The sequence below is a fragment of the Podarcis pityusensis genome (assembly GCF_964106645.2).
Source record: "Podarcis pityusensis genome assembly, chromosome: 9".
NCBI classification, from domain to species: Eukaryota; Metazoa; Chordata; class Lepidosauria; order Squamata; family Lacertidae; genus Podarcis; species Podarcis pityusensis.
The window spans coordinates 3,283,739-3,310,856 of NC_138034.1; the positions used below are offsets into that span (position 1 = coordinate 3,283,739).

Here is a 27,118-nt window from a genome sequence, read left to right on the forward strand (position 1 = left end):
TTTTTATTAAATTTGTATGCCACCCTTCATCTGAAGATCACAGTGTTATGTACTAAAGTTCTCACCCTGGGCCAGCAGGGGGATCCTGTAGATAGTTTTCACTCAGGTCAGCATATGCAAATAAGGAATTGAAAGTGATGTTCAGTGATTGGATAGTAACAGAAAGTTGTTACTGTTGTGTTGTAATGGAGCTCTATATTAGCAGGCTGGCTGAACCCTTCAGCCCAGTTCTGTTCTGGCCTGGAATAAACAAGAGCTGTTTGAAGAATCGCTGTGTCATCTGATATGTTCACCCACAACTTAACACACAGGGCGGTTCACAACACAAAGGTACAAAATGAGAACACAAAATTCACAATAAAACGACAACAAACCCATAACCCCCCTTCTGCAAGCTCATTATTAATTATTGTGTCAACACAACAGCAAATTCTCCTGAATTGCCATGAGTTGCATCTAAGATTGTCTCAAGTGCAGACTCATAATATAACACATACTGTGATTGCAGTGACAGGATGGGATACAAATTTTCTTATATTAAAAAAAATGTCGCTTGCTATATCCAGTCTTAAAATTGATATTACGTAAATTTATTCACAACACAATCTAGCCAGAGTGAAACACTTCAATATTCTCTCTGTTTCATAGGTAGATAGCTAAGCACGGCACAGGGTCTAAATTGCTAAGCAATTGATTTAACAGGCCTTCGAAATCTCCCCTGGTACTGATGACTGGCTGGCAGAACTACTAGAAATTCTATTCTAGGAATATTTGACACTTAAATGAAGGAATACCTTATATTCATTTAATAGCACGGGATGTGGGATATCTTTCTGTACTAAAGCTGTACATTTCCCCAAAGCAAGTCATTGTGACCCAATAGCTCATTTGCTGCTTGCCAGATGACAACCAACCATTTCTCTTTCCCTTTTTTCTTTTTCGTTTATCTTTTTCCGTTTATCTTTTTATTTACACAGATAAAGACTGGACTCTCAGCAAGTTCAGGGAGATCAAGCAGATAACAACGAGGACATAACTTAATTATAAGGTGTTTCTTTTGTTCCAGATAATTTCATATCTAGAAAGCGATACTGGGTGATACCCAACTAAGTCATACAGATTGAAATCAATGGGTTTAAGTTCATTGACATAAACAGGTTGACTCTGAATATGACTTAGTTGGATATCACCTGATGTGTTTGTATTTCTGAATTTCAAGTTTTGTTTTAATCTTAATATTATTTTTTAAAAAACACCAAAAGAAGCACGGAGCAGATTATTTTTTAGTAACATACTAAAAAACAAACTACTATTTAAAAAAATCTTCTGCAATTGAAATTAACTGAACTTTGACATTGTTATCTTTAAGTAGGTTCTTTCTGATTTTTACAATTTCTGCAGGAATAGAGCAAACATAAAGAAATAAGAATCATTGAATCAAAGAGGTGGAAGGGACTCTAAAGGTTATTAGTCCAGCTCTCTGCACTGCAGAAACCCCCACTAAAGCATCCATGACAGATGAAGGAGAGAATTTTTTTTAAAAAAAGACAGTATTCAAACTTTCAGAACATAGCACAGTATTTATTTGACTTTTTTAATGCATGTACTACTCTTCAGCAGTGCTTTTGGGGAGGTTCAAATATTTTTTTAAAAACCACCTCATACACATCTACTCAGAAGTAAGTCCTACTGAGATTTCTCAGGTTGCAGAGTTAAAAGCCTAGAAGCACTAAAGTACCGTATTTTTCACTCTATAACACCAGACCATAACACGAACGTAGTTTTTAGAGGAGGAAAACAAGAAAAAAAATATTCTAAATGAGATAGTGGATATGTGATTTTTGTGGTTCATGCTGTGGCCACAGACATGTGATCTGACAGTGAGTTTGGAGTAGCCCAATGCAAAAATCCTGAGGATCCATGTGGATCCATGCTTTGTAACCACGGAGGAGGGAAGGAAGCGGAACCATGGATCCTCTGCTCACGACTGCAGCAGATCCCCCTGCCACCCGCAGGAATTTGTTCCATAACATGCACAGACATTTCCTCTTACTTTCTAGGAGGAAAAAAGTGAGTGTTATGGTGCAAAAAATACGGTATTTGAGGTTGAAATATAGCTTCTGTTGGCATTAGGCAAGCCTCTCTGGCACTAACCCATCTACCTTAGATTGACGGGAGCCTCGGAAGACTTCAGTTCTCAAACAGGTTGACGTGGGAGTAAATATCATTTCAGATACCTGGGCCTCAAGTCATGCAGGGCTTTAAAGGTAAGCATCAGAACGTTTGATTGTGCTCAGAAAACAGCACATATTTTGGCAGCACAGTTCATAACATTGTGACTTGTTTTTCTTTATCACTTTGAAAAGTGACACTGCTTGAAAAGGCAAAGTGGAAAGGCACAGGCACGCACACACCCACACCCACCACACCCACTAATGTTGCATTTTGTGTGTTTTGGTCAATCTTTAATTGTCAGAATAATGCGCTCAGTTCATCATGATTGGAGGTTTTGCCTATAAATACCTAATAAATCCGGGGTTGTTCTTTGCTCACCTGCTGGGATTACAGTCTGGCTAAAAGTTATAAATGAGAGCCAGACAAAGTTCCATATTGTGCATCTTGACTTTTTTCTCAAAAACCAACAACCATTTACTTTTAAAGAAGTTAGGATTATTAGGTTCTATAAGAGAGTTGTAGCAAAAGTCAACAGGAACCTCTTTGTTTCAGTCTTCCCTGTACAGAATGGAATCTTCAAAATATCACTACCTACTTGACTGCTCAATTGCATATTTTTGGAAAGGAAATGAATAGTTACTCCTGATCATCCACTCCAGTAAATATTTCCCTTTCATTGCAGTTTATTTGAACTGTGCGATTAAATTGCAACCACAAGGTTTTAAAAATCCGACAAATTAAAGCATATTTCTCTAGCCTTTTCTATGCTTAGAGTCTTTGGGCATAATTAAGGAAAAGTTGAAAGTTGGTTTCAATGCAGCAATTAAACTTGTATTTAAATCTCTCCTTTAAAATGTTTTGATTTTAGCCTTTTGCTACATTTGTGCTTTTCCACTGTTAAATCGTCTTCACCAGGAAGCTGAAATCTTCGAAGTAATTGAAGGTGTATTATTACCAACACAAATACCAAATGCAATCTGGCCAAACCCTATGGGAACTCCTATTTATCTGAATGGAGGAATTAGGGTGAAGCAATATTTTAAGTGGGTGGATGTTTGCAAAATGGTTCTGGTCTGGTCCTTCCTGGAATGCCACTTACATGAGGTAGAGCTGGAAGATTTCGGACTGACATATCACCTGTGCTGTCCCACAAGTGTCCAGTTTGTTTCCTCACATTTCACATTTACATGAAACCACGGGGGAGATTGTCTGGAGATATGGAGAGCCATGTCATCAGCATGGCACACAGCTCTGATTCTGGCAAGGCTGTTATCTTGAACTTCAAAAGGTGACTGCAATTTGGAACCAATGAATTACAATTCATCAAGAGGTTTGACGCTATCTCCTATGGAATAACTGACGAAATGGATTTTTAAAAAATGACACTACATGTGTGAATTGGTCTACCAATGCCAGGATATCTGGGTTATCCACACAACAGTTATTAAGTTTGGCGTCCTTTTGTTTTGGCTTCCAGTGCCAGGTAAAGACAATTTTGTTCAGGTGTTGTTGTGTTTTTAAAATTGTCTGTGGTATTTTAAGCTGGGTGATGTTTAAAATTATCTCCCAAGCTGTGTGCGCTTTTAATGGTTTAAATTTTGATATTTTTTTTTCTTTGATGGTTAGCTGCCTTCTGCTTTGGTGAATGTTTATTTCAATAATTTATATCCAATGTGTTCAAACAAGTATGGTGAATTAGCTGCATGCATTAAACACACAGCTTCCAAAAGTGATTTTCTTTTGGAACAGTAAACAAAGGCAGTGCACTTCTTTCCAGGTGTAGCAGACATGTTTTATAACGACAGGTGCTTACAATAGACAAAAAGGTGACCATTCGCAATTTATTAACAAACTGAGTTTGCTTCATTGATTTTGGTACAACAAGAGTGAAAACAAATTATGGGTATAAGTAATTAAAAACCTTTCAACAAAAACTGTACCATTAGCAACCAGTAAATAAGACAATTCCTACTCTCATGTTTTAGATTTTTTTAAAAAATAGAAAGGAAAACCCTCACATACGTGTGTTGTGTACTAAAACTTTTAAGCGATTTTGATGAAAAGTTTCTTCACAAGAAAAAGGATATTCTGCATAGTATGCTTATTAGTAAAACATCTTTAAATGTTTTGAAGTTTTACACATTATTGACAAAATAGATTTTCATAAATGTATATCTATAAGTTAACCTGAAATAAGCAAGAACACAGATCAGGGAGGAAAAAGCAAATTTGAAGGTATGCTGGATAATACTTACAGCGCTCAAAAGGTGTTCCTGCCTGTAGTCACTGCTTGGAATTAAGTCACAGTCTAAAGAGCACTCATATAAGTTGCAGAGACGGAAGGGAAAAAACCCCCTGATGTGATTTAAAAAATGACTAATCAATCATTAAACCCACCTATTCCCACCTGCCACTTTCCCTTTTGTTGGCGTTAGTGAATGGTGAATCATTAACCTCAGCTGTATCTCCTAATAAGATCAACCAATATTTTTGTAAATCAGCATCACAAACATATGAGGAAATGTTTCCTATTGTTCAGCCAATAAATCTTGCCGAGAGGCCATTTAGAAATACAATTGTTTACTCTGGCCCTGCTCTTTACTAATAGCTTCCTCTTAAGAGACTCTTTGCTGTGAGATCATCTCAAATTTGCCATTAAATTGGTCACCAACATTGGTTATTGGACAGAAACAAGACTTTCCAAAGGAATGGGAAATGGCCTTCTAATGGGACAAGGTGTATGGTAACGGGCATTATTAAATAAAAGGTGTAACAGAAACAGAGCAAAATAATACCATATAAACATAATAAATTGTCAAGTTCTTCGTCTTAGCATATCGTCAAGGATTTTAATATTATTTCCTTGGGGTGAAGTTATATTAACCCTTGGGGTCAAAAGGAGTTGTAGCTTTCAACAGATTATTTTTTTTAATGAAAATTATCAAGTGGAGGTTGGGTCCATAAGCAAGAAAGAAGGGGGCAGAGAGTGCATAACCTTTCCTCTGGGTCTTCCTGATCAAAATTGCCTCTGTCAAGCTCCTGTTCTCCCTTCAAGGGAATAGACACAGGGAACCACATCTTTTTTCCCCCTTCATGGAGAAAGCAGCATGTGGAGGATAAAACAGGGGTAACCATCATGTATGCAACCCAGAGACTCTTACAGAAACTGGGTGGGGGCACATACAAATGCAACACACCGTAGCCCAAGTACCACTATCAAAAATTACACACCATTTTCCACCTCGAGAAAATCATTTTAACTTTTCAAAAATACTTCATTGAAAGAAGCACTGAGCATCTTTGGGGGGGGGGGCAAAGCTTTGGAACTCTTTTTAGCTATACAGGACCATTTTGCTGTCCTCCCTGTCATCTATTCCATCAGTCAAGGCATTTAGAAACAAAAACAGCACTTGCCTCCACTTAGCATTCAAGTTATTCTGAACTTAACCAGGGGAAGGGCCTCTCTCCTGAAAACACTCTGGAATAGCATGCAGCTTGGATCCCTATACCCTGCGCCATCCAGCAGCTGGTGCAGCTTTTGAAGAGCGAATACAGGGAAATGGTTAATGCAGAGTTTTGTTGCAACACATGCACAGGCCATCTATTTTTCTTAGCAAGTAAAGCCTAGCTAAGTATTTATTACAGAAAGAGACTCACACTGCGTCTGCGGTTGCACACCTTCTCCTTCTTACAAGCTCACAAAAGAAATACTAAGCAAAGCAAGGAAGGGCAAAACGGCTCAAAGTAGCAAGCACTCACTGGCTATGAGAATGTGCTAAGAGCTGCAAGGAGGCAAAGTCTTCAAGAAAACAGCTCTGAGCAGTGGCACAGCGTGGGTTGCCAGTGCCCGGGGCTGCGCAGAGGGGGCAGGTACGGAGTATGCATTTGCATTCAACTGCCTAATGGCGTCCACATCACCAGGTGATCACAGAGATAAGAAGAGTCGTTCCATTATCACTTTCTGGTTCACATGGAGAATCTGTTTTCAGCTGAGCCCAGTGATGTTGAAATTTTGCATTGCCTAACAATTTTGTGTCTGGGGCAACTGCCCCACTGGCTTTGAGCAATGCCACAACCAACCATAACTTTGCCCAGTACAAATCATATATTGCGTGCCCCACCCCCATCTTGCAATCCTTGTATATTTAAGTTAGAAGCATGAAAGTAGATTAAAATAAGTTACAACCAGAGGCAACTGGGAACATTTTAACTTGGCAAGGTTAAAAATTGAAGCCCTGCACGTTATCATAATAGGGTATGTACAGAACTGATGTAGGAAAGTGTGACATAACAGATGTCCAGAGTCCCATTGTACATCCATGGATTCAGGAAGAGCTTCCATGTTAAAGGGCGAAAGTTTGATTTTCACACAAGACTGACCTATTGTTTAGAAAGTAAGCCATACCATATAGCCTAAGTTTTTGAACCCATTTATTTATTAGTACCTACCACTTTAAAAAAAACCCTAAGCAAACACACTTTTAAAACACAAGGAACACTTACTTCCAGGTGCATGCAGTTTTCCACCACAAGAAAATCAATTTAACTTTTCATTATCCAAAGTACTTTCTCCTCAAAATTAGAAGAAAATTTTCCAACCAGTAGACCAAAATGAGTGTTTCATTTGAACCAGAATGCAGTAGAGCATAGCAGAACAAATTTACAATGGGTGACTCGGTCCTGAAGATGTGGCATAACCTCTGCTCATGTGCAGAGTCTATTACACCAGAATAAACGCAATCAGTTTATTTCAGGTTTGAAGAAGGGTGTGGAGTGTGATACCTGGGCAGGCACAGATCCAAAACTTTTCATTTTATAAATTCATTGACAAACTCACAAAAAAGCAAGCAAGAAATAATTCTTCTCCATCACACATTCAAGATATTCTGAACTTAAGCTTGCTGGAGCCAGATCAGAACACAAATTTTCTGAAAATATTGTGGCAAATGTTTTGGAATCGCACGTAGGTCAGATGAACCTGCCTGCCGCACCAGGGCGGCTGAGTGAATACCAAAAAATGGTTAATACACAATTTGTTGCACACTCATATACAAGCCATCGACCACTTCCTCCCCTCCAAATTCAGTTCACAAAATAAATGCAAATCAATTAAGTTTTTAAAAACATAGAAAATGACTCACACTATACCCACTGTTGCTTGTTTGCTTACACTTTCTCTCTAGCAAGGTCCAAAACAAATACTTTTTTTAAAAAAACCTCCTCAAAATAGAAAACACTCCATGATCCACACTACTAAAACATGCTAAAAGTTATGAGGGGATGTGGTCTTCAAGGAAACAGCTCTGAGCCTGCTCATGGCACAGGGCTGTCCTTCCAGGTTCTCAAGCAGCTTCTCCTAATCTAGGGTTACCAGACGTCCCCAGTTCCTGGACACAGTTCCCAGATTTGCAAATCTGTTCCCAGGAAACATGGCAGTGGCAGCCTCAGCAGCCCAGAGGCAGCCTGGTAGCACAGTTGGCTCCGGCTGGCTTCAGGAGCTGCTTGCTGCCCTGGCACCCGCCATTTTTCCTGCGCCATGGCAGCGAGCAGCTCCTGAAGCCAGCCAGAACCAACTGCACTACCAGGCTGGCCCCTCCTGGGCAATGCCTGCCCGCCCGTGACTCCCGAGCCTCCCCTGATCTGTCAAAACAAAGGGGGGAAGGGGCAGGAGATCGGGGCAGGCTCAGGAGTCACGGGCGGGCGGTACGCCGTTGCCCAGTTTTTAAAAAAACTCTGCGCATTTATGTTTCACAGGGTGCGAAAGAAGGGCTTTGCACCTTTATACAATTTGCATGTATGCTTGGGCCCAGGGTCTGTTGCCTCACTACTGACTCCCCGTTGCTACTCAACTTAAAAAAACAAAACAAAAACGTGTCCCCGGATTCATTGAAAAAAATCTGGTAACCATATCCTAATCTGATATTAGGGAATGCTGGATCCTTCTCCTAACAGCAGAGGGAGTTGGAGCTCACCCAGCAGAGACTGAAAAGCCAGCAGCCCTCCTACTAGTCAGTAACTCCAATAGCCAAAAAGCCTCAAAATCAAATGTCAGCCACATGGTTCTTCTTCCCAGAGACACACGGGAAGGGCCTCTTTGCCATAGCTATGCTTTGGGGTTAGAATTGGCTGTGAGGTGCAGAGGTCTGAGAGAACAGGAGGTTAGCATGAAAACCTCTGGACTTGTTTATTTTTTAAAAAATCAAACCGCAAAATTGAGTCTGCAATTGGAAGTCAGGAATGGAAAGGGTTAAGCAGCTCTTTCTCAAATCATTCCTCCACTAAAGCTGAACTCCCCACAGCTGCATTTCAGCTATTTTAAAAAGACTGACATCTGTTCATGTGTCTCCCACATATCATTAGGAGTATGCGAATTCCTACCTTACCATTCTGCAGAAAAACTGAGTCCCTGCTCCCTGCCTTGTCCTGTGCCACATGCAAAAGTGGGATATTGTTGGTCCTCTTTTTTAAAAAAGTAATTTTATTACAGTCAATGGCCAGTATCAAGATAAAAACACCAATTACAAAATTTAAAAGCTCGACTAGATAAAATGATATAAAATCACATATACATATAAAAAGCAGTTCTGAGTGGTCATTTATTTGTCAGAAAGGAAAGCCTTCTGACCTAGAAGTGTCCATTGGTCAATATATTATATGATATACTAATCCTGGGTGATAATCATTATAGCTCGTATTTTGATTGCTGATGGACAAAATTTGGTCACAAAATGTTCAGGGGTATGCATCCCCCAGTGGCGTAGCGTGGGGGGTGCAGGGGGGGCCGGCCGCACCGGGCGCAACATCTGGGGGGGGCGCTCGCACTCGCAGCTCTCTGCCCCTACCTGGCTCACTCACTCTCTCTCACTGCAGTGCTGGCTGTGCGAATCCGATCCGAGCCGCTGGGTCGCCGCCCACTGTGGAGAGGGCGGGTGCCAGGCGTGCGGTGCGGAGAGAGAGCGAGGGACTATCTGGGGGAGGGACAGTGCAGCGGCCGCCCAGCGCAGCGCGGAGCGCGGGAGAGAACCACACCAGACCAGACCAGGCAGCAGCAAGAAGAAGCTGGCAGCGGTGGCAGGTTAGGGGTTAGGGGGCGCAAATTACTTGCCTTGCCCCAGGTGCTGACAACCCACGCTACGCCGCTGGCGTCCCCTGCATCCCCCTAGAAAAAAGCACTGGTCGCACCACTTTCTTTATTAAGTATGTGGCTCTGCAAATTCCTTTCATTGGGAGAATGGGCCTTTGCATTATTAAAGAGTTTGCTAAGTATAGGTGACAAGTTGCCATACTGGCTCCAGATATAGGACGGTATATAAATTCAATAAATAAATAAATAGCTAAAAGTCAGAGGTGCACCTTGGAAGCAGTATCATCAGTATAACATACACTGCATTGTGATGATATGAATAAAAATCCAGCCCCAAACCACTCATTGTTTTTCTATAAAAACGGACAAAACATGGGAGAGGTCGTTCCAATGCAGATTTGGGGTGCTGGAACATCCCAAATTTGTGCAAGAATACATATTTGGAGAATTTATTTCACATTCTGGCATATAACTTAGTTTGTCTGTTACTTGATTTTTAATCAGAGCCCTTCAGTAAGAAACGTTTGAAGTAAGAAGCTATCAATAAATGAGGCAGTGGTTAAATTTAAGCATGGACCATCGCCAATTACATGCATGCTGGCATCTGCCCAAAATCATTGAATGGAAAAATAAAAATGGGCTGATTGCATCAAACCGAAACACATCTTATCTGCATTAACATACAAATCACTGAGGACCAAAATGATTGCTATGCTGTGCCAAGCTACACCTGCGGAATTGTTTTCTTCTACACAGCTATTATAGGGGCAGCAGCTCTGTCTTCTTTTCCACCTGGCCACTTGCAGGAGATTCCCTGCACTCAAACACACACACATACAACACACACTTGCTGCAAGCAAATTTGAAGCTACCTGGAGCTACATTGTGGTTTAAAAAAGAAACTTTAACAATCTAGTCCTAACTGAAGGAAGGAAGCTCCGGATGAATAGCTAAACTTGCACCACAACCTTATTCAAATCTTATTCCAAGGGTCCAACAAAAAAATAGGTTTTGATGTCCCACACTAGGGCTTGGATTCTAAGATACATTAACCCAAGAAAGTTCACAGAATACAATTCCCCAATGCAGTCCACTCCCTAAGAAAAGCCTCCGCAGAGGGTTGGGTCCCCCAAACCATGTGGAAACCTGGGAAGGTTAGAGAGGGGAGAACGGGACAAGAACCGTCTTTCTGTTAACATCCTTAAGTGAGCTGATCATAGGATCCAAGCCAAAGTCTGTCTTTTTACTAGCTATGTCACTGCTCTGCACCTTTTTATTACTTTATTACAGTAGATCTGCTTAGCCCGCTAAGTTCATACATTTTGCTGATTTTATACAACGAGAAGGGCAACTATCTGTACGCACAAGAGATAATATGTCATAAATCAAAGTAGGGTTGAAACAAAAAGCAATGTCAAGGACTGCTTCACACACATATTGCTAAAAAAAAAACCCCATTTAAACAGCAAACTGTTGACACTTAAAGGTCTGCCAGAATAAGACAACTCAGCCATAGGGAAATCTTTTGTTTTTCCTGAAACTCTCAATGTGAACCTATTAATTGTAGTCCATCCTTCCTTATGTAGGCTGTTTCGCTAGAGAGGAGTGTTCCTCATGTGTTGTGCAGAAATACACTGGTTTATTTCATTGAGATTTACTGCCCTTTTTCTTAAAATCATTCCCAAGAGTCATGTCTAGCTAGCAGTACACAGTGGGCAAATTTATTTCTAATTTATTTCATTTCCCCTTTGAACTAAAGTGCAAAATAGTTGTAGTTGGAATACGTAGCATGCCGTGCTTTTCAAAGCAGAATAAGGCCCTTAGAAATGCATGACTCATACACTTTCATCAACCTAATAAACCTAAATTTATTCTTGAATGCCAGAGAATAGAATAAAGAACTTCATTCTTTTCTTCCAAAACAACTTCCTTTCTCCCTCATGGCTGATCTAATCTTATACTGCCTAATTGAGGCCACGACCTTGCATTCTATTGCATTGCAGAATGTGAGTTTCCCCTATAAAAAATGTCTGACATAATGCTTGATCAGCTCTAATAAAATGCATGTACACATCAATGAGTGTTCCCTTCCCTTTGTTGAAGAGTGTGTAGGAGGAAGCAAGCTGAAATTCAGCTTCAGCTATGCTAGGTAAAACAAAACAACCCTCCTCTCTCTCCCAAAACCAAAATATCCTACAGAAATAATAATAGGGACCTATCCTTGGGATACAGTTTGTGGATTCTAAAATTGTGTAACTGAATTCCACTGTGACCTGGCAATTCTCAAGGAGCAAGCACAGTTATGTCTTGAGAGATCATGTGCTAGTTTACACCTGCAGGTAGATCTCTTCATTTCTCAGCACTTGACAAGTGCCATTGGGAGGTGTGAACTGGCCTAACAAGAAAACATTCAGTTTTGGGCAATATGAGCATTTCATCCAAGGTGTTGTATGTGTCATGGCTCTTTTGCATATGCCAGCCATATCACTTGACATTGCAGGCAGCAGGAAAGGAGATTCAGATGTAACCAATAATTTTTAAAAACAGTAACATAGAAGTGATTTGTGGTTACAGAGTCTGTGTTCACACTACTGCCTTAAAAGGCAGGTGGTGCTGTGGTCTAAACCACTAAGCCTCTTGGGCTTGCCAATCAGAAGGTTGGCAGTTCAAATCTGCGTGATGGGGGTGAGCTCCCGTTGCTCTGTCCCAGCTCCTGCCAATCTAGCAGTTCGAAAGCAGGCCAGTGTAGTAGACAAATAGGTGCCGCTGCGGCGGGAAGGTAAACGGTGTTTCCATGCACTCTGGTTTCCATCACGGTGTCTAGTTGCGCTAGAAGCGGTTTAGTCCTGCTGGCCACATGACCCATAAACTGTCTGTGGAGAAACACCGGCTCCCTCAGCCTGAAAAGCAAGATGAGCGCCGCAACCCCAGAGTCGCCTTTGACTGGACTTAACCTAAACCCTTTTTAAAAAAACAACAACACATGACTGCCTTAAAACACAGCTTGGTTCTGTTCTCAATTAGGAGATGGGGAAATGCATCAAAAATCAGTACTTCATAATAAATGACAAGATAGATGCAGCATAGAGCCATAGATATGGATTGTGGCTCATGTCATGTGTGCACCACTTGGGAGCGCACTGGATGCAGAAGCTGATCTTCCAGGTGGAATGCAATCCTGCCCAGAACAGGCTGAACAGCACTTCCCACTCCAGACAAACCACCAGCCTACAGCAACTCTATCTTGTATGGACTGAAATTCAGATTATTGGTCTCCACCCTGTCAGTTCCCTAATGCAATGATTCAGCACTTCCAGAGCTTTGCCTGAGTTTGATTTTTTTTTTTTTTTTTGTAAGAGAAACTAAAAGCAAGAGAAAGAAATAGTGGTGTGTTTCTGCAGAATACTGATGGCTCTTTCCTCCAAATCGTTGGATGACCTTAATGAGGGGCTTCAGGGAGATGTGAAATAGCACGGGAGTCAAGCCAGAATGCTGTGGAACATTATAAGATAACTGCCATGGGGCAGAGGAATTCAGTGTCATATTGGAACCCTGCCGATAATCAAGATAGGAACAGGACCGCTACAAAGCAGTGCCTCCAGTTCCCATCCTGATAGGAAACTTTGGGTGATGAGTCTGAATGCCACTAAGAGATCCAAATGAATAAGGACACACAGTTCTGGCACCTCTCAGGTGGGTGTCATTGTATGATAAGAGAACAAGAGAGGCGTTCAGGGTGAGTTCCAGCACCCGTTTTCCTATAAAAATAGCACTGGACATGCACACCCAGATGTATATCTACCCACCATGGCTATGCACATGTATTTATTTATTGGAATACTTGCATACCATTTTCCAACCCAAAGTTTTCAAAGTGGTTTACAAAGGTGACTTGCAAGCAGGTTTGAATAAAGTTGGGTTGTTTTTTTTTTACATTCTCAGCAGAGATGGGGTTCTGCATCTGGATCCATTCTGGAACAAAGGAAGAGACTCCTGCTCTGGCTTTTGTGGCCTCCGTGGGAGGTGGGGACAATGAGCAACTCTTTGCCCCAGGTTAGAATGTCTGTGTCCAGTGGGCAGGGCAGGGCTGTTGCTGCTATCAGCTGTGATACCAGTCAGCTGATTTGACGGCAGTTAGAATACTCACGTAGACAAGAGTGCCTGGCGTGCTCTGGTGCCTGGGGTCAGACACGACTGAACGATTAAACAACAACAAAAATACTCACAAGACGGACCTGATGAATTTGTCATCCTCCCTCACCAAGGCCAGTGGAGGTTCTGGCCACTTTTCCAACAGCAGCCTTCCTTCAAAGTTGCCATGTGCTGATTCCATTGCCACATCTAGGCAGTTGCAAAGATCACTGGCCCAGATCCTCCAAGTGCCCCTATTTTCTAGGGACAGTTCAGGATTTATAGAAGCTGTCCCAGTTTCTGATTTGATCCTGGAATGCCCTGCTTTTCCTTAAAGGTAAAGGTAAAGGTACCCCTGACCGTTAGGTCCAGTCACAGACGACTCTGGGGTTGCGGTGCTCATCTCACTTTATTGGCTGAGGGAGCTTCCGGGTCTTGTGGCCAGCATGACTAAGCGGCTTCTGGCGAACCAAAGCAGTGCGTGGAAACGCCGTTTACCTTCCCGCTGGAGCGGTACCTATTTATCTACTTGCACTTGACGTGCTTTCGAACTGCTAGGTTGGCAGGAGCTGGGACTGAGCAACAGGAGCTCACCCCATTGCGGGGATTCGAACCGCCAACCTTCTGATCGGCAAGCCCTAGGTTCTGTGGTTTAGACCACAGCGCCACCCACGTCCCCCCTGCTTTTCCTTAGGACATCCCTATTTTCATCAGAGAAATGTTGCAGGGTATGGAGTTATGTGACCCCTGGAGCCATCTGAGGGCAGCCCTGTATAAGGAAGTTTTTTAATGTTTAATGTTTTATTATCCTTTTATATATGTTGGAAACCGCCCAGAGTGGCTGGGGCAACCTAGTCAGATGGGTGGGGTATAAATAGTAAGATTAAAGTAATAATATTATGGAATAGAACATCCATGTTTTTCATCATAGAAATGTTGAAGGTTATGCTGGCCAATTAATAGGCAAAAGTCCAATCTATTCTGGAAATTTTACACAAAACATTGCAAAGAGCAGATTATGTCGTCTCCTCAATTTCATCACATTGGTCTCCTTAAAATCATAAAATGACTTTGCAGTCATGTAGAGCAATACTATGAATGACTATTCTGAAGTGAGGCCCAATGAGTGCTACCTACTCCTTAAATGTGCCTAGAATAGCAGCCTTAAATATTAATTTCATTAGTTATTGCAGTTGCTTCAAACAGCTTCTCTAGCAAGATTGCGGAAAAGGAAATCTAAATGTTTGTTTGAGGAATATATCAGTGGTAAAGTTTAGCAATGCATTTTGCATTTCATGGAAGTGTGGTTAAAATCAGTTAATTATTAACCTCTTCCATACTTGTGGTTGCTGATTTCATGATTCCTGTCTTCTGAGTAACATAGATGTTTTTGAAGTATTGCACACTCGGGTGATTTCATCCTACAGTTCTGATGTCTAAATACTGCATTACCTCACTGAATTCCTCCAACTGTATGTGACGACCTGCCTACCAATTTTCACCCCACACCAACCACAGAATCGCAAGGAGGAATATTTTATTACGTAGCTTCCTCTTTTCAGCATAGCACCAAAGGCCAGAGAAATTGCCTTGGCACACCTCAAGCTATTTCCAGCTAGGGATGAAGGGGAAATTTGGTTCACTTCACGTTAATGCAAATCAACTTAATCTGCACTTCCCAAAACAATATGAAAACTGGAACACAGCCATCCTTCAAAATATGCACTTATCCAAAGTTTATGATGCAGTTCTTCAATCAAAAAAATGTGTTCAAAAACGCAGTATTCCTAAAAAAAAAAAATGCATATCCTAGTAAAGCAATATACAAAAATATTGGGCAAATTGCTTGCAAATATGCTACTGGGGAGTTGCATACACCACGCAAACACCTGATTCTTCCACCTTAAATCAGACCCCAGTTATACATGAAGCAAGGCTTTGATTTCTTTCTTTCAGAAAGAACAGAACGTGACTGAAAGCAAGAGATGGATTTCATCTCTTGCTCTCCATCATTAGCAATGCCACTGCCACCAGGTATTTTAAAAAATGCAAAGCACAGGCCCAGGAAAGACATTTGCTTCTGGGTAAATTAAAATGACCTGTGGCTGGGGGAATACTTTGCTCAGCCACTTTGCACACAAAGTAAAAATAGATATCAAAAATAAAATGGGGGGAGGAGGCAGGAGATCCGGGATTCAGGGTAACAAGCCCGGGGCCCCTAGGCTACCCGCTAACAACACTAAAATTTGCACATGGAAGTGAACCAGCATGAACTGGAGGATGGTTATCTGCTTGCAATTGCATGGAGAGTTAACACAGAAAAAACTGCAGCCAGATTCAGTTACTGTGAAGGGAAATGCATTCTGTAGCCATCCAGATATATACTATGCCTTGGCATGAGCACATGGTCATGTGGGTGCCTGGAGAGCAGGTTACAATGCCTGCGCTCCTCACGGGGCATTTTGCTGCTGTGTCACACTAAACGAAGCCATGCTTTGATCTAGTGTAATGTGTGAAATCAAAGCTCATGGTTTAGTTCTCTCTGGACTAATCACACTCTGTAACCACACCTTGCTCTGTAGTTTACAGCTCATTCTGCCTGGAATAGCTGAACCACGAGCCAAACCATAGCCTAGCTCAGAACAGTGCGGCAGCAAAAGAGCTGGGTGGGAGTCAAGCAGATGTGATCTCTGCTCTTGGGGGCTACACCTTTGTGCTAAGCCATGGCTGGCTGGCGTGTGATGCGCAAAGTAGGCACCTGCCTTGTAAACTAATATACCTCTCCATCTTGGCCTAGATGAGATCAAACATTTATGATGTATCATTTATGATGGGGCCAGCCTGTGGCCCTCTAGGTGTTGTTGAACTGCAGTTCCTATCAGGTCCAGTCATAGGAGCCAACCTCTGGGGGCTGAGGCCCCTTCGCCCTCCCCAATAATATATTTGAGGGGGCAGCACCCCAAAGTTGGTGGGCATTGCCATTCAAATGTTGTGTGTGCACCGCACTATTCAAGCTGGTCCCCCTGAGTCCAGTTAACTTCACCAAATGGTCAGGAATGGCTGGAGTTGTATGTAGGTCACAACATTTGGTGGAGGACACAGGTTTCCCACAACTGATCCAAAATGTCCATCTATTGAAAACAGTGGGAGCCTATTACGGTAATTAATTATTATTCACTTTCATGCCCACCTGAAAATATTGCTGCACTTGATTGTGTTATCACATTTAACAACTTTGTTTTCTGACTGCATTCTTCTCTGATTCATTTGCATGTATATTTTCCAGTTAACTAGAAAACCTCAAACAAAGTCAAGTGTCCCGGATGTGATTTGACAGGCCACAAAGTCAAATAAACTGAGAAGGGGAAGGGGTCAGTAGGTACATGAGATATTGTTATGTGAATCTCTGAGTGGTGAGAGACTTCAGGGGTGCCAGCACTGACCCAGCCTTCAGTTTCCTTGAAATCAAGGTCACTGGAGACTGTGGTGACTTATGATCGATGGTTTAATTTACACACATCTACATCCTGAGCATCAGATGGCAGGGCTTACAGCGTTAACATGCCAAAGTATCTTGGTTCCTCATTAGGTTTCCAGAGAGGCCCCCTCAAAGCCATGGGTTTGGTTTCTGCACAGAGAGCAAGAGAAGTCTCTGCTGAGCCCCTGACCCATTGCTCTCCTGCCCCTAAAAGGACGTTGCCTCTAGCCGGGTGGGGTGGAGTAGGGAGACTCATCCCCTCCGTCTGGAGGGAAATAGTTGGAAAGTCACATGGGTTAAGTAAGAACGTTGTATACTATATCAGTTTTACTTCTGACTGTTCTGCGGCTGAGAGACCCTACCTGCCTGAGGAGGGAGAAAGGGGTGAGATCTTGCTAGCTGCTTTAAGTACCAAGTAATGCTTTCCTGGATGAAACCGGTGTTCTAGCTCCATAGTTCCTAGGCCCAATTTTGGGACTGAAACTGCCTTGGGCATCCTGTATCAGAAGAGATACAGATCAGAAGAGAGATGTCAGAAGAGAGACTGGGGGAGTATTTTAGGTTGTGTGCAGTTTTTATTGTTTATCTTTTATTCTAATTCTCTCTCTTTTTAAGTTGCTTTGAGTTTCACCTTTACCCCCCCCAAAAAGTAGCTAATAAATAAAATTATTGTTATTGTTATTATTATTATTATTATTATTAACAGTGTCAGCCTGAAATCTGTTTTTAGGCTGAAAAGTCAAACCAAAACAGACCTGACAGTGACAAGCAGAAACTTGGGCAGAGATCACCAGCTGCATCTGCTGCCTAGCTATGACCTCAAACAGCCTTTTGAATCATGACAGTTATCACAGCCCCAAATTACCAGAGGACTCTTTGTCCTTATCCTGCCAGAAGATTGCACTGAAAGGATCTGGCTATCCACTTCTCATTGCAAAGCCTCACAAAGTTTATATTGATCAGTTTGTTCCTGTGATGAAATTCCATAAAATAATTACTACCTCTTTCCTGGTATCTAATTAGACACAACTGAGCTAAGGATTAAGACACATGTTCTGCCTGGCTGTAGGAAAGTAAACAGTAAACAGGAAATATGAAGCAACTCCTCAGTGGATCCCTAAGTGCTGGTCCTTTACTTTAATAGCACCTTCTCTTGCTTCCTGTCAAGATGATCAGTCAGTCGCTGTCAATATGCAATTTCCCCCCCTTAATGTTTTTCATGGATCAGCCCCCCCACCCGCCATTGGTCATAATTAAAGAAAGCCAAACCCATTCACACATATGGAAGGAAGCAAGGGGGAACTTTGCTAATATTGCATCCTGAGTGAGGATAAAATTTGGTGCGCGCGAGCAGGCGTGCGTGCACACACGCTGCAATGACTCCAGTGGGGCTGCAGGAGGAGAGGTTCAAAGTTATCTACTTGGAAGTGGTGTTGGAGTGGCAGGGAGGAGAGCCACCTACCCAGTCCAGCCATCCAGGGCACACAAGGAGGTGCCAAGGGGCTCCTCCAGCCCTGACGTGCCCAAGACACACAAACTGGGGTCTGGGAAGCCCCCCCCCCCGGCTGTACCTCACAGATCCTCTCTAGCGGGGGCCTGGCACTTGTCTCCCACGCCATCCCCTCACCTCTGGAAGCAACCCCAGGATTGCGACCTCCCTGGTGGCTGCAGCTCCCTCAAGTGGCACCTGAGCCCGGTCCAGGAAAACAAGTCTCCTGGCTGTAGCAGAGACCCCGAGAGAGCAGGAGGAGGAGGAAAAAGAAGCAGTGACTGGAACAGCTGCATCAGATCTGACCATGAGGTGCCTCGTCGTCCGTAGGTAGGCCTCAGGGTGCTCCCTTAGCTTGGTACCCTGTGCAAGTGTACCAGCTGCGCCACCCTAATTCCAGCACCAGTGCAGAAGGAAGGAAGGAAGGAAGGAGAGAAGGAGGGAGAGAGGGAAAGAGCAAGCAAGCTTGGCACCAATGCACACTTTGTTTGCTTTTCCCTTTGTTGGGTGTATGGATTTTTTTTTAAGAGTGTGGGTGGGGCCACATGATTATTTATTTGGTAGGACTGTGAAATATCGAAAGATGATGTCTTCTGAATGATTTGCAAGGTGGGAGGAGGAATTATCAAATGAGAGCCTGGTTGCCTAGTACCCTTATTGAAAGCAGCCATGTGTAATTAAGGCTAAAGCAGGACTGCTCAGGTATTACTCTAAATTTATGCGGGGGTGTGGGGTGTGTGGTGGACATTTGTGCCTGCTGCCCTTGTGCTTCACTGCCCTGTTCTGCATGTGCAGCAGAATGAAGTAGAAAACATGAAACGGTACAGTGGACTGTGCCTGCAGCTCGCAGGGTTTCCTGCAAGTTCGAAAAGCGAAACAAAACAGCTCACACTTCAAGGAGAAAGATTCTCCTTTAAGCTACTTCTTGCTCTGCTATTTTTCTGCTTGCATGTTCTTTGCTTAGCGTGAGAGAAAATTAAAAACCCTGATTCCCACTTGTGACCTGAAGCAATCTTAGGGTTGCATCCTAAATGTGCCAAGGCTGACGCTGGTTTTCCTAGCTTGCCAGAACATATCAACCTAATTCTTGGCTACAAAGCAAATCTTAATAGATAATACTCCCTTCTCTCTTCTTTCTACTATTTCTTCCTTATTTTTTACAGAAAATAGAAATGGTGAGGAAAAAGAAAAGCTGCTGTCAAAAATGCTTTTGTTTTCATGATGCAGAGAAATCCTGGGGAAATCCACCACAGAAGACTTCTCTAGTGCTGTTTGTGACATCTTCATTCAAGCATAACATGTTTTTATTCCCTCCAGAACAACTCTTTGAAAAATGGCTTTTAGTAAGACTCTTGAGTGCCATTACCCACATCTTCTCCTCCCGCTGGTAATCTTTAGAAAAAGGAATGCATGCTGAGACACCATCATGTTCCATGTATCCCTGTCCCGCTGAAGGATTTGGATAAACTGTGAAGCAGGTTCTGATCTAACTCTCCTTTTCTACCTCCTTTTAACTGGTAATTGCTGCCACTGTTTCTTTCTGGAGGAAACACCTGGGAAGTGTACTGGGTTACTTTCCTTGGTCTCCCCTTCTGTCTTGTCTCACAGCCTTGTTGCACATGCAGATAGCTAAGCCTGAAGGCACAGAAGCTCCTGAGTTTGCCATATCCCCAGTCAGAGCAGATCTCCAAATGGAGAGCATTTAGGATTCAGGATACACAGTAACAAAAGAGGAAGTGGTCCAACAGCACAAATGAAAACAAAAAAGATCCACTTTTACCTTAATGCAGCGAAGCTGATCCATTAGGGCAGGCTTCCTCAAACTCAGCCCCCCAGATGTTTTGAGACTACAGTTCCCATCATCCCTGACCACTGGTCCTGCTAGCTAGGGATCATGGGAGTTGTAGGCCAAAAACATCCAGAGGGCCGAGTTTGAGGAAGCCTGGGTAAGGGCAAGTGGGGCACTGCCCATCGGCTATCCCTCCTTAGTCTTGGCTTTTCCTTTATAGAATTCAGTAGAAAGAAAGATGAGGGCAAAATGAGAATATGTTGGCTCCGCCTGCCATTGGCTCTAGCGCCACCTACTGTTGGGCTCCCATTGGGCACCATCCACTACTGATTTTATAGGGATGTGGGTGGTGCTGTGGTCTAAACCACTGAGCCTCTAGGGCTTGCTGATTGGAAGGTTGGCAGTGATTGGAAGGTCCTGCAATGGAGTGAGCTCCCGTTGCTCTGTCCCAGCTCCTGCCAACCTAGCAGTTCGAAAGCATGCCAGTGCATGTAGAAAAATAGGTACTGCTGCTGTGGAAAGGTAAATGGCTTTTCCGTGCACTCTGGCACTCGTCATGGTCCTCCGTGCACCAGAAGCGTTTTAGTCATGCTGGTCACATGACCCGGAAAACTGTCTGTGGACAAACGTCAGCTCCCTAGGCCTGAAAGCGAGATGAGTGCCGCAACCCCATAGTCGCCTTTGACTGGACTTAACCATACTGATTTTATTATATTTGGAAAAATGCAAGCCGGTCTAAACTCATTGGTATTTATGAGGGACAATATATTGGATATGGACTTAGTCCTACTTAATAGACATTCCATTGGTACGCTAGCCATGATAGACTTACGCCCTGTTGATTTCAACAGGTCTGCTCTAAGCATAACTAAGTCTTGATCCAACTCAACTTAAATTTTGTAGTGTAAATATGTCCTAATAATTTGCCTCGCAGGCCGGCCACCAGAGAGTCACTGAATTATATGATGCAGTACTTAAAAGAAGAAGTATGCATGTCAAGCAATGTAAACATGCAAATATGGAGCAAAAGAAGCAAGACACTAAAACCAGAAAGTTTTCTGCTGTACAGTGAACAAGTAAAGTAAAGCAGAGCACAGAACTTGCTGTTGTGTGCCTGAAGAATTTTTGCTTATGTTGTGGAAGAAGGCCAGCACACATGATAAATGACTTTATCTTGTTTAAAGATTTATTGCAGGCTACCCTAGCATTACATGACCATAACTTGATTATATCTAATTGTGCAGCTTATGATTTTATTTCCTGCAAGCATATGTAGAGATAGATAATATATCCTAACTGAGTTTCCTTTTGTTCCTAATTCAAGAAAAGGGACAGAGAACTGTTTGCTATCAAGAACAGTTAAGTCCCTAGGAGTCTGACTAGGAAAAAAGACAATAAACTGTTGAATTTAACTGAGTATGTACTGTGTGTACAACACAGAACATTGTTGACTCTGAACCAGACATACAGAATGCTAAATTCAATATTCAATGGGTTCATTGAGAAACTCAGTCTTTGTGAGTCCCAGTGTCTGCAACTGCCCTGATCTGCAAGTCCTGACCTAGACCAATGTGTAGATCGGAACTTAGACCACAACCCTAAACACAGTCACCTGGAAGTAAGTCTCATTCAACTACCTTCTACATGCCTCTTAAGGCAATTTACATATGTACCATAAAAATAACTAAAATGTTTTTAAAGTTTTTTTTTTAAATGTGGCTGATGATTTATTTGATTTCCTTCACCATACAGGCTGTGGTTCCCTCTTTCTTCTCTGATTTGGGCAAAGAATGAGGATCACTTGAGGACTCAGAGGGGGGAATGAGCCCTGATGAGATGGGAGACCCAGAGGCTACCCCCTCCCAGCCTGTGGCGAGTGAGCAGCGCCCAGAGGCTGTGACAGAGCAAGAGGAGGAAGAGGAGGTGCACCTGGCGATGTCTTCCAGAGGGAGGAGGTTCCTTAAGAGATCCCTGAAGAGAAGAGAAGAGAGAACCCCACCCCAAGAGAAGTGCTTGTCTTCAGGCCAGGAATTCCCACAGAGAGGGGGGCTCTCATGAGTAATTAAGCAATCCCCAGCTCTGCTTTAAAGTTTGATGAGTAGGTGGAGAAACTTGTTGGAACAACTTGGTGTCCTCCATGCATTCCTGGAGTCTTGCTACTACTCGTGAACTCTTGAACCTTGGTCTTTGTTCTTGGTCCAGATTTATTGGTGTTACTCTTCTGCCTTCTAAGAGCACTATCCCTAGAATTTTCATTTACTTTGCCACTGAGTTTTTTAACTGTTAAACTGCTGCAATAAAAGTTTACTACTTTACTTTGAAGTAAGCATTTCTGTGGTCTGGGCTTTGAAGATAAGATTCAGACAAATTACAGTCAAGAATGTTGTTGTTGTTGTTTAGTCATTTAGTCGTGTCCAACTCTTCGTGACCCCATGGACCAGAGCACGCCAGGCCCTCCTGTCTTCCACTGCCTCCCGCAGTTTGGTCAGACTCATGCTGGTAGCTTCGAGAACACTATCCAACCATTTCGTCCTCTGTCATCCCCTTCTCCTTGTGCCCTCCATCTTTCCCAACATCAGGGTCTTTTCCAGGGAGTCTTCTCTTCTCCTGAGGTGGCCAAAGTATTGGAGTCTCAGCTTCACGATCTGTCCTTCCAGTGAGCACTCAGGGCTGATTTCTTTCAGAATGGATAGGTTTGATCTTCTTGCAGTCCATGGGACTCTCAAGAGTCTCCTCCAGCACCATAATTCAAAAGCATCAATTCTTCAGCAATCAGCCTTCTTTATGGTCCAGCTCTCACTTCCATACATCACTACTGGGAAAACCATAGCTTTAACTATGCGGACCTTTGTTGGCAAGGTGATGTCTCTGCTTTTTAAGATGCTGTCTAGGTTTGTCATTGATTTTCTCCCAAGAAGCAGGCGTCCTTTACTTTTGTGGGTGCTATCACCATCTGCAGTGATCATGTAGCCCAAGAAAGTAAAATCTCTCACTGCCTCCATTTCTTCCCCTTCTATTTGCCAGGAGGTGATGGGACCAGTGGCCATGATCTTTGTTTTTTTGATGTTGAGCTTCAAACCATATTTTGCACTCTCCTCTTTCACCCTCATTAAAAGGTTCTTTAATTCCTCCTCACTTTCTGCCATCAGTGTTGTGTCATCTACATATCTGAGGCTGTTGATATTTCTTCCGGCAATCTTAATTCCGGCTTGGGATTCATCCAGCCCAGCCTTTCGCATGATGAATTCTGCATATAAGTTAAATAAGCAGGGAGACAATATACAGCCTTGTCGTACTCCTTTCCCAATTTTGAACCAATCAGTTGTTCCATATCCAGTTCTAACTGTAGCTTCTTGTCCCACATAGAGATTTCTCAGGAGACAGATGAGGTGATCAGGCACTCCCATTTCTTTAAGAACTTGCCATAGTTTGCTGTGGTCGACACAGTCAAAGGCTTTTGCATCAGAAGTAGATGTCTTTCTGGAACTCTCTAGCTTTCTCCATAATCCAGCGCATGTTTGCAATTTGGTCTCTGGTTCCTCTGCCTCTTCTAAATCCAGCTTGCACTTCTGGGAATTCTCAGTCCATGTACTGCTTGAGCCTACCTTGTAGAATTTTACAGCCAAGAATAGGTGGGTCCTAATATATCAAGTGTCCGAGGCCACAATAAAGAGGTGCATCTTCCGTATAGGACAAAAAAATACACAATGAAAGTTGCAGACACACCTCTGTGGGGAAGAAACTCCTTAACTTAGACACTGCCATAAGATTGCCACCCACAACGTCTGCAGAGAATTCCCCCACCCCAACTTAACCTACTGCTGATGTTACCCAGTTCCCATCATTTGCTGCGGCTGCTGCTGAAGCATCCAGAGACCATATTCCATAGAAGCTCCTACCTAGGAGAAAGCCGCCCACAGAACTTCACTTTGGGGGCAACACAGAAATGTTCATGAATTCATCCATGCAGGCCACAAAAGAACCCTACTGCATTCATGACAGATGCAGTAAGAATAGTGAAATAAATTCATAGAATTGTAGAGCTGGAAGGGACCAGGAGTTGTCCCCAAAATTGATATGCCGCACCTGCTCTACTTTTAAAGATGCAGAACGGGATCCATTGTTCATAGAATCACAGAACTAAAGAGTTGGAAGGGACATCGAGGATAATCTAGTCCAACCCCCTGCAATGCAAGAATCTCAAAGCATCCATTACAGATGGCCAACCAACTTCTGCTTCAAAACCTCCCATGAGGAGAGTCCACAACCTTCTGAGGGAGTCTGTTCCACTGTCAAACAACTCTTACTGTCAGAAAGTTCTTCCCAATGCTTAATGGGTAATGTCTTTCTTGTAGCTTGAATCCACTGGTTTGAGGAGAAAACAAGCTTGTTCCATCTTCCATGTGACAGCCCTTTAGGTACTTGAATATGACCATAGTATCTCCTCTGTCTCCTCCTTTCCAGGCTAAACATACTGAACTCCCTCAACTGTTTCTCATAAGGCTTGGTTTCCAGACCCTTGATCATCTTGGTCGCCCTCCTCTGCACACATTCCAGCTTGTCAATATCATTCTTCAGTTGTGGTGCCCAGAACTGGACACAGTATTCCAGATGTGGTCTGACCAAGGCAGAATAGAGTGGTACAATGACTTCCCTTGTTCTGGACACCATACTTCTGTTGATGCAGCCTAGAATAGCATTAGCATTTTTTTTTGCTGCTACATCTCACTGTTGAGTCATGTTAAACTTGTGGTCTACTAAGATGCCTAGATTCTTCTCACATGTACTACTGGCAAGCCAGGTGTCCCCCATGTTATATTTGTAAAGCTGGTTCTTCCTGCCGAAGTGTAAAAACTTACTTGTCCCTACTGAAATTTTATTTTGTTAGTTTGGGCACAGTTCTCCAATCTGTTAAGGCAGTGGTTTTCCAGCTTTTTGAGTCCATGGCTTCCTTGACCAACCACATTCTTTCTGTGGCTCCACTGGGGGAACCACTTAAACTAGGGGTTTCATTACAGGATGCACACAAGTGGGGATTCTCCCGTTCCCCCTCACCTCTGCCCTGCCCTGCCCTGTCCCACCCCACTCTGATGCCGTTTTTGGCGTGCATGTAAGTGGGAACGCACATGCTGCCAGGAACCCAAGCAATGCAGGCACCAGATCAGGGATGGAAACAACCATCTCCCCCCAAAATGGCGCACACAAGCCACTTCTCTCTCCCTCATTGGAGAGATCTCAACCTGCATCCCTCTTCCCACAACAGTGACCCCTTCACACCCAGCACAGGCTCTCTGAGGTGCAGATTTACTCCCAGGTAAAAGCCTTTTTTCTCCATTATGCCCCCTCAAGCAGCAGATCAAAGGGGCACCATTAACACTCCCTCCCCCCAGCAGTCACTATCAGCTGGCCTGACCCAGCCCAAGCAGCCAAATAGCAGCAGATCAAAAAGGCAAAAAGCCTCTGAGAAGCAAGAAGACACTGAAAATTTCTGGCTTACCCACACATTAACAACAGACAAGGGCAGCCAAATCTCTATTTAGGGACACCAGCAGAGGCATACTTTCCCCTTCTACGGGACATGCTTGTGCTCTACCTCACTCTGAGCTTGTGGAAGGAGCATCTATGTACCGTAAGTGCACCAGAAATGGAGAGCAGGGGGAGGGGAGAGACTAGGAATCTAGGAATCTGGGACTGGGAGGCAGTGAGGAAGAGGAGGACTCTAGGAAGCAAGACCACTGCAAGTTAAAGACACAGGCTCCTCTGAACGTTCCTTGGAGAGAAAGGGAGAGAGATAATGCAGGAATATATGGGCTGCAAGTTAATGAAAGGATGCCTCTGACCCCGGGGCTCCCTTGGATGCTCCTCAAGTCTCCCCAGGGCGCCACGGCACACTGGTTGACAACCAATATGTTAAGGCTATCTTGAATTCTGATTCTGAGATTCTGAAACTCTGAGAACGGCAATGGAAAATCAATCAACCGGGACGGCTATCAACTTTCCCCCTGAAGAAGTATTAAAGAAACTGGAACTAAACTGAAGTAACTATTAAAGTGTTAAAAGTTCTGCAAGCTCCATTATTTTATTTTGTGCTGCTTATTGGTCTTGCAAGTCCCATACAGGGATATTATGACGGAAAGATGATGAAAGAACAGCATATCTCCTATTCTGTCTTTGCAAATTTAGCTGCACTTAAAAGGATAAAGTAACATTTTGTAAACTCTTGAACATATCCCTGAAGAAACTCACAGGCAGCCTGGTTCTATATGTGTTTACTCAGAAGTAAGCCTTACTGAGTTCAGTAAGGACATATTGCCAAGTAACTGCATATCAAATTTTAAACATAGCTTTTTTTTAATCTAATGAAATATCAGTTTTACTTTAACTTATTTATAGTAAGAAGATATAGTTGTTTTATTTATTCATATTTATATGACTGTAGACACACATTTTCATCCATACATTCATATTTACATATAATATTTTAACCATTCTTACCTTATAAGGCCAGGAACAGAATACGTAAGTAACTCTTCAGAAATGAAATATGCCTGGGAAGCTCTGAACTGCTATAATTCTGATCACATGAGTGTTGCTAATAGCATTTGAGAAAAGAAAATGCATCCTATTGCTCCTCTTTCCTCCTTTCTGCCTTTCAGAAGGCTTTTTGGCAATTATTTTCCAATTCCCCTACTGGGCATAACAGCCATCATTCACTCATACCTTCCTAGCAGCTTTAAGGAATGTTCAGCTACCTTCAGAAACCCTTTCCACAATCAATAAAGGAAACACTACTGAAGAATCACACCCTCATTTAGGTTGCAGGCTCAGAAATATTTAAAAATTCCTTAAACTTCACCATCCACACCACACACTGAAATTGTAGAGAGAAATTTTTGACAAACATTATGAATTTTGGGACCTAGATTACTAAAATGTTTTGTGAAAATCCTCATCGTTTTGGTCAACTCAGCT

The 27,118-nt window shown here is 42.9% G+C and overlaps 1 protein-coding gene across 2 annotated transcripts in view; it reads right to left on the reverse strand.

Annotated features, from left to right (window-relative positions):
* Window positions 1-26,658, reverse strand: part of SLC2A9 (solute carrier family 2 member 9) — an 89,012-nt gene extending 62,354 nt beyond the window's left edge. The window contains exon 1 of one of the 2 annotated variants that reach the window (XM_081021532.1): window positions 26,642-26,658. The gene's annotated coding sequence lies outside the window, so the exon portion shown is untranslated. Of the gene's footprint in view, window positions 1-4,430; window positions 4,452-26,641 lie in introns of those variants that run through there. The other variant, XM_081021533.1, reaches the window with a different exon arrangement.
* Window positions 26,659-27,118: the final 460 nt, after the last annotated feature.